The sequence below is a fragment of the Ambystoma mexicanum genome, chromosome 1q (assembly GCF_040938575.1).
Source record: "Ambystoma mexicanum isolate Mex_15411 chromosome 1q, UKY_AmexF1_1, whole genome shotgun sequence".
Classification (NCBI taxonomy): Eukaryota; Metazoa; Chordata; class Amphibia; order Caudata; family Ambystomatidae; genus Ambystoma; species Ambystoma mexicanum.
Window position 1 is genome coordinate 737302643 of NC_090922.1, and position 19307 is coordinate 737321949.

Sequence of the window (19307 nt, forward strand, 5' to 3'; positions counted from 1 at the left end):
GCCTTGGACTTTAACGCCTGCAAAAAGCAGGCGTTAAAGTGTGAATCTGGCGTTAAGGGTTTAACGGCGCCGCAGCCTTTTACGGCGCCGTTAACCCCTTAACGCCAGGGTTTTAATGAGGCCCATGGTTTTCTGCTATGAATTCGCCATTTCTCAGGCTTTAAAGGACAGGTTAAGTGGAAACAAAAACAACATATTTGTATAATGTTACCATGTTTTTTGTGAGAGGTAGGCGATTTTTCATTTATTTTCCAGTAGGACATGCATGGACGGAATGGACTAGGAGAGTAGGAAAGCTGATTGGGAAGACAGAAAGGCATACATTTCCAAAAAGTAGACAACATTCCAAGTTTAGCGAGGGGTCATTTGAGCAAGTAAGGCAACAACTATGTAGTTGGAATTCCCATAGTTTGGGAAAAAATTGGAAAATGACAGAAAAAAAGGGTATGTGCTGGACATGTTTGGACTTGTAAGCTAATGGCTTATGTGAATATTGAGAAAAGCAATGCACCACTACATTCCCCCAACTCTTCTAGTTTGAAAATCACACATTTTTTGTAATGTCTCAAAACAAAACAAGCAGTACCACAAGCCAAAAACGAAGCCATGGAACACAAAAGTTGTATGCTGACGGCTTAAACAGACATACTTAGCATGTGAAAATAAGGAAAACAAATGTGGTGAGGAATGGCAAGCATGCATTTTTTGAAAGAGAACAGGCAGACCTTTTGAAATATAGGTAATTTGTGCAGGTTACAAAAGCACACAGTGCCTAAAGCAGTGAATAAATGTAGGTTACATTTGAGAAATGAAAGGGTTGTGTAACAAAGTGCAGTAGCAAATGTTTGAAAACGTTATCAAAACCAGGAGAAAACAACAAATGTCCTACATTCCTACATTTCCACAGGTGTCTAAACGAAAATAATACCTCACATGTGTGGGTGCACCTACCTAGATGCAAAAGGAGGTTAAACCACTTGTGCATCAAATGCCCTCGGGAAGAAAGGATTTGGCTTTGTGGAAACCCACATATTTGGGCTTGGTGTATCGCAGCCAACAAGGTAAAGAGGAAACCCATGCATTTCTGAAATGAAGACTCCCATGGGAATCTAAAGACATCTGGTTAGTACAAATCGCCCTACAATGTTTTACCCAGAAGGCACGGCAAAGTCCAAAATTTGGCTCTGTGTAAGTTACTGTCACTTGGTCACACCCTTTGCGGGCCCATGGAAAGGGTAAGCAGGAGGGGTGTGTGTGTCAGGAACCCAAGTTTCTAATCCAAAGACAGGACAAGCCTGCATGTGCCCAGCTGGAATACACAGTGGATGCCTACAGGAGCCACACAAAGCAACACACTGTAACATTAATTCACAATCTGAAAGAAAATGGTTATGAACAAAAAAGTAAATGCAAATCAAATATAGAAAAAGAAAAAGTAAATGTAAAGTAAAGGAAATAAATTAAATAATCAAGTAAAAATCAGAAGCATAACCAAATTAAAATAAATGTATGAAAATCAAAATAACAAATCAAGAATTAAAATAAAATGAAAATAATAAATAGAAAAAAGAAGAAGAAACAAAGATAACAAATTAATTAAATACATTAAATACTAATTTCATTTAGCAAATTGGATTGAAAAGGGAAAAAAACAAAAAATAAATTAAAATTAAAAAAAAGAAAATGGCCATGTGTCAACCAGGGGGGAGGGGCACCCAGGATGGGCGAGGTACAGGGTGAAACCCAAAACCCACATGCGTGGATGTTGAGAAAAAAAAACCTCCATGGGCTCATGGCCTGCACGGCTACCCTACAGTGGGAGAACTGCCGTCGCTGTCATCGCCCTCTGGTGGTACATCAGAAGGTTGGCGTGATATGGGAGGCAGACCACGCAAAGCCCTGGCATGCTCCTCCATGTCAGCAAGCATGCAGGTCTGAAAGGTTTGGTTCTGCAGGATGATGGTACGGAGATCCCCATGCAGCACCTCACGGGTATCACGCATTTCTGCCTGCAAGGCCTCGCGTGATGCCTGGATCTCCTCACGGGTTGCCTGGAGCTCAGCTGAGAGTGTGCGTGTTAACTGCTGCAGCTGCTGTTCTGACCTTGTACTCCGGGACACCTCAAGTGCACCCAGAGTATCTCTGGGGATGTGTGTTCTAACCTCAGGGCATCCTTGTGGGCCTGTGACTCTGCAGATATGGCTGTGCGCATAGACTCCATTCCAGACCATCGGTCCCTGTTGGATGCCAACATGTCCTCCCTTTGTGAGTGGCACATGGACTCTGTTGACTGCTGCTGGAGCTCCGCCTGCCTTTCAGGGGGGAGAATGGAAGTGGCCACCCTATCCATGGCCTGAGCCATCATCTCACACGATGCCCCCTGTTGTGCTGCTATATTGTAAATGGAGTTCTCCCACACAGTATTGCCTTTTGACGCACGGCCACCGTGTTGGTGGGCACCACACCTTTTTGGGGCAAGGTGATGTGCACCTTGCTGTGCTGGCACTGCCTGAGGCTGCAGGACTGCATTCCTCTTTTGATCTGCTAGCCCATGAACAGGAGCACATGTTGTGGAGTGTGACCCTGCATCGGTAACCGCCACAGGCGGACTTTCCAACACTGAATGCCCCATAGAGGGGTCTACATCCAGTGCAGGTGGGTTGGACAGAACAGCATCCCTGCAAGAAACACTCACCTTCAACAGGACATATGTCTCAATGCCAGATTCAGCACCTGATTATAGAGGTCTCCGGAGGTGTACCCAGAGACACCCGTGGACAGTCCGGTCTGTAGGAGTAAAGGGGTTTCACCCACCACCACCCCACGTCCTCCACTGGAGCCTGGTTGTGGCTATGAGTACTCCTGCCGCCTCTGCACCATCTCCTCCTCCTCAACAGCATCTAGTGCCTCATCACCTGCAAAAACATAAAAGAAAACTAATGAATACAGGCATGAGCACCATAGCCCACACACATAGGCATGATGAGGTAGACATCAAGTACATAAATGACACATGTCACACATGACAATATCTCTGGCATGCATGTACTTGTAATGAGTTTGAAGAAAAGGCACATGCCAGCACACAGATGGCAAGTATCACAGCCATGGCAGATTTGACAAGGACACCCAGATGGTAGCAAATCAGTACTGGCATCCATCCATGTGAGATCGACATCATGAAATAGAACATGCAAAATAGTGTGACAAAACACGCATGTGCCACACGCTGCAACAGAGCCAGTGTTCACTAATGTAGTGATGGCAGGCACATGGATACATCAATGGTTGGTCACTTCAACATGACAGAAGACAATTGTCATGTTGAACATTCAAAGAGGGCCCCAAAGTGATTGTGTGCAGGCCATGTGTAGGTGCACATTACTCAATCATCCTGATTGATGAAATCATTCCCATAATAAGGAAACATATGTGGCCCATTGTGGGTTGAAATCTATGTCTGAAGTATGTTACATTTGGGGCAGAATGGCACAAAAATGTGTGGTAAACATGCAAAGGATTTCATTAATCAGGCATAATGAACAGGAAAACAGTATGAACAATGTTGTGGCAAGATGACAGTTGAAGGGCAAGTGCAGTAATCAGGTGCAAATTGCCAACTGTGGTCCGAAGGGATACTTGAATACCAAAACCCAAGGCCGGGTATGGTTTGGAGGCACCACATGGGTGATCCATAGCAGTCATGACTACACAGCCTCGCCTGGCACTCAATCAGAACACATCACTCAAGCAACATACGCATGGTTTGCACACACATGCATGGCCACTCACCCGACAACCGGACATTGACTCAAGATCTGGCAGGTCTCCCACGCCTTGCATCTGATCCTCTGTGATGAAGACTCCAGCAATAGACTCATGTTCTGTGAGTACTTCCTCCTCTGGTGGAGACCCACTGCCAGTCACCAGAGTAGAGGCATGATGGGAAGCCAGCTTGTTCTGTGCTCTACGTTTGAGGTCACTCCACCGCTTAGAGCAATCATCAGCTGTGCGCCTGACAAATCCAAGGGCACTAATCTGGTCTGCAATGCACTGCCGGTGGGTCCTACGTTGAGCAGTCATAGTCTTGCACCCTGCAGTCATCAGCATTTTGCGGCCATGGGCTGACACATAGCACACAAGTGCGTCTAGTTCCACATCATTGAAACTACGCTTCCTTGACATGCCGGAGGGGGAGCCGTGTCTGGGGTCCGAGCCTGTACCGCAAGAGCACCCTTCTTCATTTTGGGACGTGGTGCAGACCCTGAGTGGCTTATGCCACTCTGGTTGGTAGGGACTGAAGCGCAGGTGGACTGGGCACTGGAAGTAGCCAAAGGCACGATGACCAAAGGTCTCACTGCAGTCATTGGCTGCTGGATGATGTTGGCAGGACCAACCTCGGTGTGATGGACTTGGAACAACACTGTCCTGGCTGGGAGACTCAGAGCTGGGGTGGATTGAGCTGCAGCTGCCCCTGCAGCCTCCTTACCCTGGCTACTTGTGGCAGCAGATGACATTGCTGCCCCAGATCCACGGTGCCCGGTGAAAGCATCTTTTACCGCCAAACGTGGCTTTGATTTGGTGACACGAAAGTCAGCCTGGGAGTCATCCTGTGCCGGTTCGGTTGACAATATGGGCCGGGTTAACAAGGCCTGAGCTGGGATGGTGTCAGCTGCATCTCCCCGACCCATTGGTGTGGGGGGCATAGGTGTCCTGGATTGGTCCTCAACACACTGGCCTCTTGGGCCACCCTGCACATCCTGGCCACGTCCCCTACCGCGCCCACCTTTGCCTCCCTTACTGCTTGGTCACCTCCTAACCATGGCACTAATGTTCTTGTGTGAATGGGAGGTGCAGTAAACAATTGTCCTGGGCAATTAGGGTCAAAGGGGCAGGGTACTAGATGGAATATGTACCCTAGTGCTCTAGCAAGGCTGTCTGTGACCCCTGGGGGAAGATGACGGATCACGCAATGCTCAGGCACCCCAAAAACAAAATTTAACATGCACGCGACCCCTGGTAGCCAACATGTGTGGAATAAAGAACCCTCACTACACTGTGGCACGCAGAAACACAAAAAGAAGCATACGCGTGGTATACACTGGCTACAATAACCTCTGAATGGGTGCGCGACACTCAGGGACAACCACAGTTGAATAATACGTGCGCGACTCACCGTCTGCCTCACCGTCACAATAATGTGAAAAAGACGCACGTGTGTGCATTGGCCACATCCCGCTGTCTGAGTATACAAGGAGTACGAACTGGAACTGTTGTGAAGTAATCCCGTGTGAACTGACAAGAAGTACAAGAATCACCAGCTCGTTCTCCACAAAAAGCACGTACAAGAAAATGGTGTCCTACGCGTACCTTTCAACCCAGCCCACACGTGCGACGTCACTTACGCTTGTATGCGCTAACGGCCTTTCCTCCAATTACACGCAGTGACACCCAGACGTGCAGTTTTTGCACGTATATAATCTACAGGCACCCGTGTGGAGGGAAACGCCCACGTGCTTTACGTCACAGACGCGCTTACTCACTAAGGGCCTTTCCTCAAATTACACGTTGACGTGCAGTTTTTTCACGTGCCAAATCACTCCGTATCAAGCTGGCCACGCGACAACACACGGAAGACCACGCTCCTGCACAGAAGGCCATTTTCCTACCCCCTCCAGAGCCCAGAGCACACTCACACCTACCATCTGCTGCTGCCTGCCTGCCTGCCGGCCACGTGCCCTGCTGTTTGGTGCCTGCACGTCAGCCATCTGCAGGGGTCCAGTTGCTGTGACCACCCCTGCTGGAACAGAAGATTCCCGGATGGCATTCCATCGCTCCACAGCCCAGCCCCAGGACCCAGTTGCCCACCCACACCTGCTTCGGGGTTTGCCATGTCTGACACAACAACATCTGGAACCAGTGGCAATCCCCCAGCAGAGAGGCAGAGGGCTGCCGGCTTCAGTGCCAATGAAGTTGGCATCCTGGTGGAGCAAGTCCTGGGGCATTATGATGCCCTCTTTGGACGTTCACACGCCGACAATGAAGGACGGAAGAGGATCTGTAAGGACATTGTGGCTGTCATCAACGTGGAGGGGGTGGCAGCCCGCGACATGCAACACATCCGGAAGCGCTGGGAGGACTTCAGGTCCAAGACCCTCAGCAAGGCCCGGCGCCTCTTGAGGGCAAAGCATGCAGAGGGGTTCCCGGTCCGCCTTACCAACATCCAGATGAGGGTCCTGGAACGCATACACCCAGTGCTCCACCTCCAGATCCTTCAGAGGCAGACCCGGCCAGAGTCGAGCGGTAAGTGTCCATGCGTACTGATTGGACGCTGTGCATGTTGAGGTGTGGCAGGAGTGTGCAGGTTGCACATATTTCTTGGAAGGGCCATGTATGGATGTGTATTTACGGGACATAAGCCTGCCACATGCGAGTCCAGTCATGTGTGAGGCACATCAATGGTGCATGTGTTCAAATGCATGGTACCCAAATGCATGTGTCGGTGCGCACATGTGCATAATTATGTGTATGTACTGTGGCATGGTTGTGGTGTGACACATGGATGCTGGTTCCACCTTCATGTATGTGCACAATGTACATGTGCGTGTGTGTGTATTTGACATGTGTGCCACTGTGATACACCATGGATGCATGTGACACCGACATGTAGGAGGCTGATTGGCAGATGTGACATGGATGCCGATGATTTAACTGCGACAGGTGGTGGAGCTGTACAGATGCATGTATCTCTGGTGGTATGTGTGCATGTGCTTGGCACTCCCCGTGCTGCATGTGACATCGGCTAACCTTCGGATGCTCATGCTGTTGTATGTGTATGGATGGTGCTGCCTGCTGCAACATTCCTGTTAATTTGCGCATGTGTGTGGGTTCAAATGATAGGAGTGTTGGGGATTGTGATGACATGTGTGGAGTTTGACACTGCCACTCATGTGCAACTGTCATGTGTGTATCAGACCATTGTACAGTGCCCTGATGACTGTGTTCTGTCTTTCCCTGTCTGCAGCGTCAACTGATGAAGAGGGCGGAGGCGGTGCTGTGGAGCACAGCGGCAGCGATCCCACCGCCAGCCGGAGACACAAGGCCCAACTCCCCACCCAGGTTGTCATCTCGTCGGGGAGTGAGGGTTCTGGCCCCGTGTCCGCGACTGCAGCTGCCGAGGGTGGGTCCAAGAGGCAGAGGTCGGAGGTGGACTCCTCAGCAGCAGAAGGGGCAGCTGAGACCTTACAGGGGTCTATGGGGGAAGATGGCACCGAGTCATCCAGGTTGGTAGAGGGTTTGGTTGAGGAGGAGGCCGTGGAAGGGCCACACACGGGGTCTGGAGGGGGGATTCCACTGGTGCTCCTGTGACTGCATCATCCCGCACCAGCAGGGATGCATTCGTCCAGACCCGTTTTCAGGGAGGGGATCCGCTAACAACTAGCCTTCCTCTCCCTGCAGACGTGGCAATCCGGGACCGTGTTAAGCCTGTCCTGGCTGGGGTGGCATTGCGTCAACTTAGCATCTGGGATAACATGCAGGGTTCTCGTGAGGATGCTGCATGTTATTTCAGATGCCTCGTTGACTGCGTCGACTGGCAAGGAGGGATAACCAGTGCTGGGTACCTCCGTGTGCTGGGCCTTATGCCGCCCCCCTCCTCAACTGAACCCCCTATGCGCCAGTCGTCCTCCGTGCCATATTCCGGCCCAAGTATCACCGGGCCACCCTGTGGAGCTGCCTCTGACCCAGCGGCCAGGCTGGTGGAGGACACATCCCTGCCACAGTCGGGAGTCGGAGGTCCAGCAGGGGTGGCCAACCCAACAACTGGACCCCAGCAGGAGGAGGACGTGCAGCCATCAACACGCAGGGCACATGCATGGCAGCAGCCGGCTAAAGGTGGGAGCGATGATGGCTCGGGTCCATCAACATCAGAGGGGCAGGCATCGGCCAGAGGGCAGTAGGACCGTGGTTGGGAGTGTCTTCCATGTAGCAGCGGTTGGGCCAGCAAATAAATGCAGAGCAGCGGTGGGCAGAAGAGGCATGGCTCACTATGGTCAAGGTGGAGAACTCCATGCACAGGGCGCTGAGGCGGGCTGAGTGCCTCGAGGAAATTCGCAGGGAGTTGGAGTTGGACATGGCATTATCCCTGCGAGTCCTCGGGGCCAGGGAACAGGCTTGCCTCCAGGACGTTGAACAGGAGTCCGATGATGCCCTGGCCCGGGAAATCAACAAGTGAGCCGTAGGACTTGCCTGCCGCCATTGTATATAGTTCATTAGTGTTAGGTTTCCTTTCTATTTTTCTTTCATTTGGGGCACATGGACTATGCCCCAACTTTTTGCATACAGTTATTTATTAGGTAGGGTTTTTTGTAGGTTTCCTTTGGATTGTTGGGCTCATGGACCCTGGATTTTTACATTGTATATAGTTCAGGAATGGATTTGACTTCATTGATTTTTTTTTTCTTCCCATGGAGCAATGGTTTTCTATTTTTTTTACGTTTGGATTTGCTTTGATGGATGAACTCTTTGGAGCCATTTTCATTTGATTTTGTTTGGATTCAGCATTCATATATTTTTCATTCATTTTGGACATCCAGCCTTTTGTTTATTATTTTTTTTCTTGTGTTATTTTCTTTCATTCCGTTGATTTTGTATTTAATACATTTTGATTTCAAACTTCATTTGTGTGGTATTCTCTCATTGGTTTTGTGCATGTCACAATTTGGGTTTTCTCATTCACTTGCCCCCATTGTGTGTGTCTGACGGACATGTATTGATGTGCATACTTGTCATTTGGGATCTATCATGACATGGGGATTTCAATGTGGAGTGGATGGAATATATGGTTGGGTGTTTGGACTGGGGTGGCGTGGGGTGGGATTTGGGTGGCCATAAGCGCCATGAGTGTGGATCGTGATGACGTGTTGGGGGGACATGAGTCGGGGCCTGCTGGCAGGTGCCCGTCACTGCTGGGAGGGTGGGGGTGCAGGGGGACATGAGTCGGGGTCTGCTGGCAGGTGCCTGTCACTGGGGGTGGGTGGATGGGCGTGGGGACATGAGTCGGGGCCTGCTGGCAGGTACCCATCACTGGGGGTGGGGGACGTGAGTCAGGGCTCACAAGGGTGCTCACAAGTGCATGGTGCCTTGTGGGCTGCCTGCAGGACATGGTGAGGGTTGTAGGGTAGTCCCCTGTGGTGTGTGCTGCCTGCCGGGCATGGGGAGTGGGGAAACCGCACACCCAGGAGGGCCCACAATGCCAAATAGCATGTGAAACTCCCCGCATACACCGCAAATACACGTACCCTGCTCACACAAGGCCTATCGCGTGTGATACTCCCCACGCACCCCCAAAATACACGTACCCCACTCTCACCCAAGGCCTATCGCATGTGATCTCCCTGCGCACCCCCCAAATACACGTACCCTTCTCTCGCCTGGAGTATTGCAGTATCACGTGTGAAACTTCCCGCATATCCCCCAAATACATGTACCCCGCTCTCGCCCAAGGCCTATCGCGTGTGAAACTCCCTGCGCAACCCCCAAATACACATACCCCGCTCTCGCCTGCAGTATTGCGTGTGAAACTTACCATGCACCCCCCAAATGCACATACCCCACTCTCGCCTGGAGTATCACGTGTGAAACTTCTTGCGTATTCCCTAAATACACGTACCCCGCTCTTGCCCAAAGCCTATCGCGTGTGAAACTTCCCAGGCACCCCCCAAATACATGTACCCCGCTCTCACCTGGAGTATTGCATGTGAAAGTTCCCATGTATCTCCCAAATACACGTACCCCTGCTCTCGCCCAAGGCCTATTGCGTGTGAATCTCCCCACGCACGCCCCAAATACACGTACCCCATTCGCATAAGGCCTATAGCGTGTGATACTCCCCGCGCACCCCCGAAATACACGCAGGCACCCCATCCACCCTGGGCATGCCTCACAGGCAGCCCGCTGACCCTCCCCATGCCCTACAGGCAGCCCATCCACCCTGGGCATGCCCCACAGACAGCCCACGCCACAGGGGGTTCTTTTTCTACCCAATTTACCTGCCGCAAGCGGGGTACATGTATTCCGAGGGGTGCACCAGTACATTTTCACGCTTTTGGGTGCCGTGAGTGGGGTGCGCGTAGTATTATCACATGATTACAGTGTACCGGCCCTGTAAGATGGTGCAGGGTTAGCGCGGCCCTTTGCGCTGCATTGGAATGGCTTTTCCTTGCGCAAGGGGCGTTCTTGGGGGCATAACTGGCGCTGCAGGATGTTCTCTGCACCAGCGCTCAAAATGGCTTGGTAATTCCATGAATACACGGTGCGTCAGAAAGCTGTTTAGTGCACACGGCTGGCGGACGCTGCTGCATGCTCCCTCTCTGCGCTGCTCGCGTTCGCTGCCTCTGCGCTGAAATCTATGAATTACCCCCTGTAATTCCTGTTTATGACAAGCACTGCCACAATGTCCATTATTAATTCTATGCTCGTGGAGATAACTTCTGTGCCTTTTTTATAAATTCTCTGTTAGAGCAGCTGGTCTTTTCTGCATCACTCATGGGCTTAAAATCATGCTAGGCCTCACGTTTGTTGTTATGACTCGCTGAGCTGTCATTGTTGAAATGTTCTAAAACCTTTCCATTGAAAGGAGTGTTTGGGATTGGGCACAAGCTGTCTCTGTCATTTGGTTCAGATATGGATTTTTTAAGAAGTAATCTGACAAAGCTGGTGGGGCACATGCACAAATAACGAGCCACAAAGAAAGGATAAGAAGGCATGTATTAGACCTTACTCATTTATAATCATTTTGTATAAGTTAGGGGGCATTCTTCTTCTGGGGATCCAACGTGGTTGCATAAACTGATGGTAAAGAGTCGGCCTTGTATGAAGAATAGGTTGAACAGCGTCAGCGAAGAGGTGCTCTGTGTGTTGGATATTGGTCCCCTCGTCTGGTGGAATAGAAGTGTTCCTTTAATGTCTAAGGGTTGTTGGATGTGTATGATGATTACTTAGAAATGCACAGCACTGTTCTTGAGTCAGTGTGGGATCTGTGATACAGGCTACTCAGTCTATGAATTCTTGAATGATCTTAAACATCTCCTTTTGACTGTGTTGTCCCACTTCTGTTCATACGAAGTAGCATGTTTTCTTGTCTATGACAATTTCTAGCATATTGTAATTATTGTCTGCATAATTGAAAAATATAAAACCAGGACCTCTTTAAAAGAAAGCGTACAAACAAGGGTAAGCATGTAATTCAGGATGAACATTGTTGCTGCATGAATCCCTAGTGGTGACAGTGGCTGCAGTCCGGTTTGAAGGCGGACAATAGGGGAGAAGCTTTCTGGCAAAGGTACTTGAGTTATGGTCTGTTGATGAGATGTATGGTAGACCATTGCCTTGCTAAGCTTTGGCTTGGTGATTATAGCAGTTAGTGGAAGAGACATGTCTTGATCTGTTTCCTGACAGTCTGGTGGTATTGTGTGAATTATTAAAAAATATAAAATAAATGAATGCAGCCAGACCCTCTTTAAATAAAGGCTTTGAAACAAGGTTATGCATCTCATTTAGAGTTAACATCTGTGTTGCAAGAGTCCCTAGTGAAATATAACAAAAATACTTGAGTATACATACATATATCAGTTCTCTTAGCAAATTATGAAATCCTCTAAAACTAAAATGTAATTTCAGAAGATAATGTATCAAGCTTAATGTTGTGCCCATCTCCCTATAAGATTATATATTAGGAACAATGTATTCAAAGGCCTACCTAGATGGCTTAACTATTGTAACTAAAAGTTCCGGAAGTAGCTCAAGACCCTCCTTATCTCCTCTGCCTTCTCTCTCTCACTTCCTTGCTAACCTACCTGTCTGCTGCCCCGAAGGGTTGTTTGGTTTCCTCAGAGTCCCACTGAGTATCAGGCTCCTCTGCAACCAGTTTTCCTCTGCACTGCCTCCTGGCCTACTGCAGACTTAGGGGCTGTAACTGTAACCCCTTCAGGCCCCCTGACCCTTGCACCTACCCAGAGCTGCTCTTCCCCTGGCTACACTTGATCAGAGACTTGTTGCTCTGATCGCACTTCCCCCTGCCTTCTCCCTTGCACTCACCCTCTAATTCCCTCTGCACTTCCCGTTGTCGCACTTGCACAATCCAAATGACATAAAGCTTAGTAGGATTGTTTGTCCTGTCCTCCCTTTGTCTTCCCTCACTTGTCTTGTCTTATGGCACCTAGAAACACTTGTTTACAGGCGCGTTATAAATGCCATTTCATATCTGTAGGGAAGGCATGGTATAACAGGTATGACACTGACACAACAGATATAATTTATAAAACCGTTATTGAAAATGTTGGGGTTGGAGAAACTCCTATTTTGCCCGATAACTAAGATGGGAGTAGTCTCGACCATCAAACGAGGAACAAAACAGTCCTACTGCAGTCGGTCAAATCAAAATGACCTATGCTAACAAAAACCTAATGCCTGCACAATATCTTATACAAAAAGGTGTAAAAAGGAGAATTGTATCCAATCTGTGTTCAAAACAATAAAGGTAGTTGAAGCAGCTCTCCTCCTCTTGTTAAACCTCAAGGAGTAAGGCTGTCTTTGTATTCATGATGACACTCTCTGGCTCGGCTCCGAACACTCTAGGCCAGTGGTCTTCAAACTTTTTTGGCCAGGGCCCCCCTGAGCAACATTTGGGCAGGTCGGGAACCCCCAAAAATGCCAAATGGACAGTATATATTGCGCGCCGTCACCTGCTCCCATCAAAGTCGCTGGGCTCCCTCATCCCACTCCTACCCAGTCGCTGGTCTCTCCCCACCCCATCACACACCCAGGGCTCTCCCCACTCTGCTCCCATCACTATCCCATGGTTCCCGCCCATTGTGCTCCCACCATAGTCCCTCGGTTCCCCCATCCCGTTCCCAACACCGTCTGAGGGCCAGTGGCGGCTGGTGAATCTTTTTTAAGTGGAGGGGCATTAAGGGGAGGTTCGGGGGGTTTCCCCCTGTGAATTGTTTTTTAAATAATAGGTTAAAATGTTGCATTGTAGAGCATACTTTTAACAAAAAATGGGTAAACAGCCAAACAGTTTGCAATTGTTGCTGGGAGTCCAGGGGGCAGGCATTGATATTTTATTTCTATCACGCTCGTACACAAGTGTTTCAGAGCGTGACAAGGCAAGGGAGGGGAACAGAGGAGAATAAAACAGCGATCTTACTAGGCCCAGTGACATTGAGAACGCGCAAGTGTGAGGGGAAAAGTGCATGGAAGGGGGGAGAAGTGGAAAGTGCGAAGCAGAGGAGAAACAGATAAATAACAATAAATAAATAATAAAGGCAACAAACAGTGGTAGTGCAGCCAGCAATTTGCAAGTGCTACGTTTAAGGCAGCAGACAGGGTAGGTCTGATAAGTGCAGGAAGAAAGATGGTTCTCCTCAAGTTTTAGAGTGGCAGGGCGCTGTTCCAGAGGGAGGCCCCAGCCGAAAACGGAGATCTACCCCCAGCTCGTTTCTTTGATAAACGACTGACCCTGAGGGAGTTGGAGGTAGAGGAGTGAAGAGCTCGAGAGGGGAGGTATTTGCGGAGGAATAGCTGAAGGTATTTTGGACCCAGGCCCCAGAAAGCCTTGTGGACAAGGCAGAGGGTTTTGAATGATAGATGTCCGGTAAAAAGATACCATCCCTGTCCCATGGGCCCCACTGGTCCTGACACAATGAACATGATTATGTGTATATGCAAGGCGCTGCACATTCATACAGCAATCACTCTATCATTCACATGAGCATCCATCACCATACACTCACTCATAACGCATCCATACACATGTTTAAATAAAAACAATGAACATAAATGTACCTTCTGCATTGGCCTGTGTGTGGGTGCTGAAACGGCCTGCTCCAGCTGCTCTGTCCGTATGTGCGAGGAGGCGCAGGAGCTCCCCCTCGGACATACAGACATGCAGTGCCCCAGCCAGCATTTCCAATGAGCTATGCAATGCTGGCTGGGGCAACTGTGGGCCACTTTTTCATTGTTGCCTGAGACAGTTTCATGCTTCAGCCCGCCCATGTGGGCCACCCCTGCCCATTTCTTCCAATCTAAAAAAAAAAAAAAAAAAAAAATCTTTTTTCATGCTGAGCTCTCAGGGCCCCCCTGGGATGCACCCGCGGACCCCTAGGGGGTCGCGACCCACAGTTTGAATACCACTGCTCTAGGCAGTTCCCAAACCATGGATTGGGGCCCACCTGGCTGTCCACACTAAAGTCTCTTTCTTGACTTTCAAAATTGTATTCCAACATAAGGTTCACAAAGGTTTCCCTCTGCCGTCAGACCTTCCAGCTCACAGTTTACAGAGGTCCACCTCTGCCGGGCTCAGACCTTATAACCCCCAGTTCACAAAGGTCCCCCTCTGTTGGGCTCAGACCTCTCATGTAACCGTTCAACACAAACCTTCAAGGGGGCTCCCTTCACCAAGCGTATTGTTCTTCAGATCTCTCCTTTTGGATGTCAAAGACTTTCGAATGCGCATGGCTCTCATTACAGACCACAGCAGGACCACTTCAAAGTTCACGTTTACTCTTGCTTAATTCAATTTTACTGTTTGTTCACTTTTCAGCTTCATAGAATGCACCTTTCACAGATTCTTTCAAATGGGCTACTTCCTTTCACCAGACCACTCAGTTACTCAGCTGCCTTTTACTTCAACGTTCATTCACCAGTCTTTCTTTCTTCGTGTCTCATCCACACGTGTGCAGCCTTCACTTGTGATAAAATGTTGCTACTTCATTCGCTTCAACATTCACCGGTCTCTTATGTCGCTTGCCAACCCACCGACTGTGTGTGATTCTTTCTTGTTTTGCTATTTCCAATTCACTAGTCAAGGTTATACACCAGAGGCTTGGCCTCGCCTCCCCAACTCTGCTGTTCACCTGGGTGGGTCGCTGGCATCCTTAAAACACAATGCAATCTTCACTTGTGGGATCTGGCCTTCTCCAAGTGTCTTTTGCAGCATGTCGGAGTCAACTACCTCCAGTAGGGAACCCTTGGGGTTTTTCAGCCCACTGCTCTTGTCCCTTGGTCCGTTACTCTGCTCCAGTAGGTGTGCCTTCATCCCAGAGGTTTGTCTCATACTCGTGTTAAGCCATTGCTCAGAGTGTGTCTTTAGGTGTTGCCTTTGATTTGTGTGAGGAGTGCTAACTGGTATCAGCAGTATGCACCTAGTGTAAAGTGCTGGACCCAATTAACGGGACATGTCCAGTACGATGGAAGAGAGTTAGTCTTCTTACTCCCAGTCAGCCCCTTCCTCGGCTCATTGTTTGGGCAAAAGGGGGGTGGACTTTGGAAAATCCTACACAATAGGATGGGGTAGATGAACAGAAAAGCGGGTCTCACCATCAACTGCCCCACCCCCACTCCCTCACTCCCCAAAGACCCCTCACCCAGGACATCCGCCTGCACTGGTCCACCCCCAGGAACTGGATTCAAAAGTGATGGCCGTGACCAGGCTACCTGGATGACTAGTCCCAGAGGACTAGCGGGTGGGACACCATTTGGTTTCTCATGTATCATATCACATAATAAAGAGAAGTGCTCTCTGTTTTTTTTAGTGTTTTACTTTCAGTATACAAATTCTTTATATGTTTATATTTGAATGATTTAAACTGGTGAATTATGAAATAATGTGCTTTTATTCCTCAAACTTTATATTGTTGCAATGGTAGATGAATATGATAAATGGAGAAGAGGAATTTGCCTAATCAAATGAAATTTTTACTAATCAAATGCACTTGTTTAGATATGGTTAACTGTAATATTAATTGCACATGTTCATTTCTAAATAAAGATTTGACTTACTGACTAGTGCTCGCACATTCATGCCAATTGCAAGAATTTTTTTCGCCTCTTTTATTAACAGTGTCTGGCATGCTTGGGCACAATTGTCAAGGGCCCTCATTACGACCCTTGCGGAAAGCGACTGACCGGAGCGCCACAGCGTAAATAGCGTTTCCGCCATTGCACGAAGGAGCAAAGTGCGGCCCATTCCGACCCATCGGGCACGAGCACCACGCCACGGCGGAAGTGCAAAGTCCGCGATGGCGGAAATGACCCCAAAACAGCCCACACCGCCGCCGTACGGCGCCCTAGGTGCAATACCGCCACCCCTCTTAGCGGTCACCGCAGTGTGCGCCTACCGGAAAGTACGGTGACCGGAAATATACGGAAACGGAAGTTAAAACATGGGCCCTGAACGGGAAACATCCCGGCGTACACCTATAAAACCACTAAAACCACACAACCACTAAAATCACTACCCTGAAACACACCCCAACCTGTCACCCACCCTAGCGAAACCAAGACAAATGGGAAAAGTAGCGAAGAAAGCGTGCGACCGCAAGCGGCAGGTCCACTTCTCCCGCGAGGAACTCACCGTGCTAACAGAGACCCTCCAGGAGAATGCTGCCGTCGTCTTCTCCACGCAAATGACCAGAACGGCACTTGCAAACAAGAAGACCATATGGGCTCTGGTGGCACAGCGGGTAAGTGCGGTGGGGACCGCACCCCGCACCCCACAGCAATGCCGCAAGCGATGGGACGACCTGCGGATACGCGTCCGCAGCATACTCTCTGCCAACCGCAACATTGCCACAGCCACCGGGGGAGGTCCTGAATCACCCATCAAGTTGACCCCCTGGGAAGAAATCTGTGCCTCCACCATCGGAATGGAGAGCATAGAGGGAGTCGGAGGGATGGAGAAAGGAGTGCAGACATCCGAAGATTCAGGTAGGTGTACCAGATAAAACAATGCCAAATCCACACAGTCCATCCATGTGAAGTACCATGCGTCCACATAGTGCAACAGAAACACATGTCCAGGAGAACGGCCACACACATCGGCCTGATAGCGCACGTTAAAACCCACAATAAATACATAAATAATTAAAAACCCCTAATACACGCACTACACGTGCAGCAGGCACACCCTAACTGCAGGCTGCCAAACAACTGCACCCTCACTCCACACACAAATCAAAGCACCTCCAAGGACCCGACCCAAATCACCCTCAGGTACCACCCCAGAGCATGTGATACAATGCCATTCCAATTCCCACAGACCCATCATTAACCCTCGCCCTCCTTTACTCCACCACAGGGTCCGATCCAAACGACGAGCTACAGGACACCCCTACCAGCACACCTGCAAAGAGGGCCAAGACCAACGGCCAGAGACCCTCCACCTCAGCTGCACGCATCAAGACACGGCAGCAGCACAAATCAGGTGGCAGCACAGAGGAGGGAACATCAACAGGCACCCCAGCAGCCAGCATGCCCACAACACCACCACCACAGGTCCCCCCAATGGATGCCACAGAAGGCACTGCCTCTGGTGGCAGCAGCACCATAGGTGACACCCCATTGATGGCAGCATGCTCCGACACAGAAAACGGGGATGTCGAAGTCAGATCCATCCATGACCTGTCCCAATCCCCCTGTCTGTCCCATCCCGTACAACATGAGGATACCACGCAGGGGCACCCACAAGACAACGACTGGCCATCCCCCCCAAGCCCTGTGGCAAGGCAACATGAGGACAACAGCCCCTCTGTGACACCCCCGCAAATGGGCATGGCCCAGCAGAGGCAACAGTCCCTCGACCAGTTAATCGTGCAACAGCAGCAAATGGCCACGCTCCTCAAGGACCATGCCGATGAATGTGGGGGCACTAAGGCTGACATAGAAACATCAACTGAGACACTTAGGGCAGAAATGGAGAGAGGCACAGAGACGCTGAGGGCACAAATGGAGAGTAGCACCGAGAGCCTGAGAGTCCAAATGGAGAGAAGCACCGAGAGCCTGAGGGGGGAACTGCATGCGACGTCCAAAGACGTATGTGCCGAACTTGCCGCAGTGCGCCGTGTGCTCACTGAGCTCTCGCAAACCCTTAGGGACATGCATGGACGTGAGCAGGCAGACACATCATCCGTTGCAAGTTCCGTCCAGGGCAGCCCCCAACGTAGATCTGGAAGGAACCTGTGCTCCACAGGCAGGGGTGCCCCTGATACCCGCAGAGGGGGCTTGCAATAGCGACAGCCCACTGACAATGAGCATCTTTGGACACTGGTGTTCGGGGGGGAGGTAGGAGGGTGGAGGGGGTGTGTTGGGCTCACTTGGGTGGCGGGTCGATAGGGTGTTCAACATGACATCACATATGCCATAAAAAGTGCACGATCAACCAATGAGATGTGTGGACATTGATCTTTGTGTACTAGGCCATCATAGGCGTACAGTCCATATTGTGCATGTCCCAGACACACGCAGTGCCACGAGTCCCGTGTCCATGTATCAGCCACCAGGCGTGAGTACTAGAAGCATGCATCAATGAGATGCTGACGAATGTCACGGGCCTCCGGTGCCTCGCAGACTCGATGAGGTGCAGCCACATCCCCACCCTCATCATGACCATCATCAGGTGCTTGCAGTTCTGCGTCAGGGGGCATGGGCACATTTCTACGTACGCACATGTTGTGGAGCATGACACATGCCATGACCATCTTTGCAACCTTCTCATGGCGGTACAGGAGTGCCCCGCCAGACCTGCTGAGGCAGCGGAAACGAGTCTTCAGTAGGCCGAATGCCTGTTCTATGACTACACGGGTACGTGAGTGGGCATGGTTGTAGTCCTCCTCATGCTGGTCCCGTGGGTTCCGGACTGGTGTGAGGAGCCATCTCTTCAGTGGATATCCAGCATCACCTGTATGTGGACGAGAAACGTATGATGTGGAATGCCATTGCTACGTACGCACACCCCCCCCCTTCCTGCCAGGTCATTGCCAAATCACATTCCCCACATAATCATGCATGTAATGAGACTCACCGAGTAGCCAGGATCTGTTCCCTGCGTGTCGCTCCATGTAGCGTGGTATTGTAGAGTTCCTCAAGACCATAGAATCATGGGTTGATCCAGGGAATCGGGCACAACAATGTGTAATGATCCTGTTGGAGTCACACACCATTTGTACATTCAGGGAATGAAATTGTTTTCTGTTGCGGTACTGGGCCTCCATGGCATGTGGGACGACCAATTCCACATGGGTGCAGTCGATGGCACCAATGCAACCCGGTATGCCGGCAAGTGCATGGAATCCCACTTTTGTGTTGGTAATTTCCTGCTCCGAGCGTGGTAGAGAGATGTAGTCGTCTGCGTGCTGCAGGAGGGCATCGAGCACTTGCAATAGTGTCCGTGAGAACAGTGGCTGAGAAATGCCATGCAACTGTCCGACTGTGTGCTGGTAGGTGCCTGTGGCCAGGAAGTGGAGTACAGA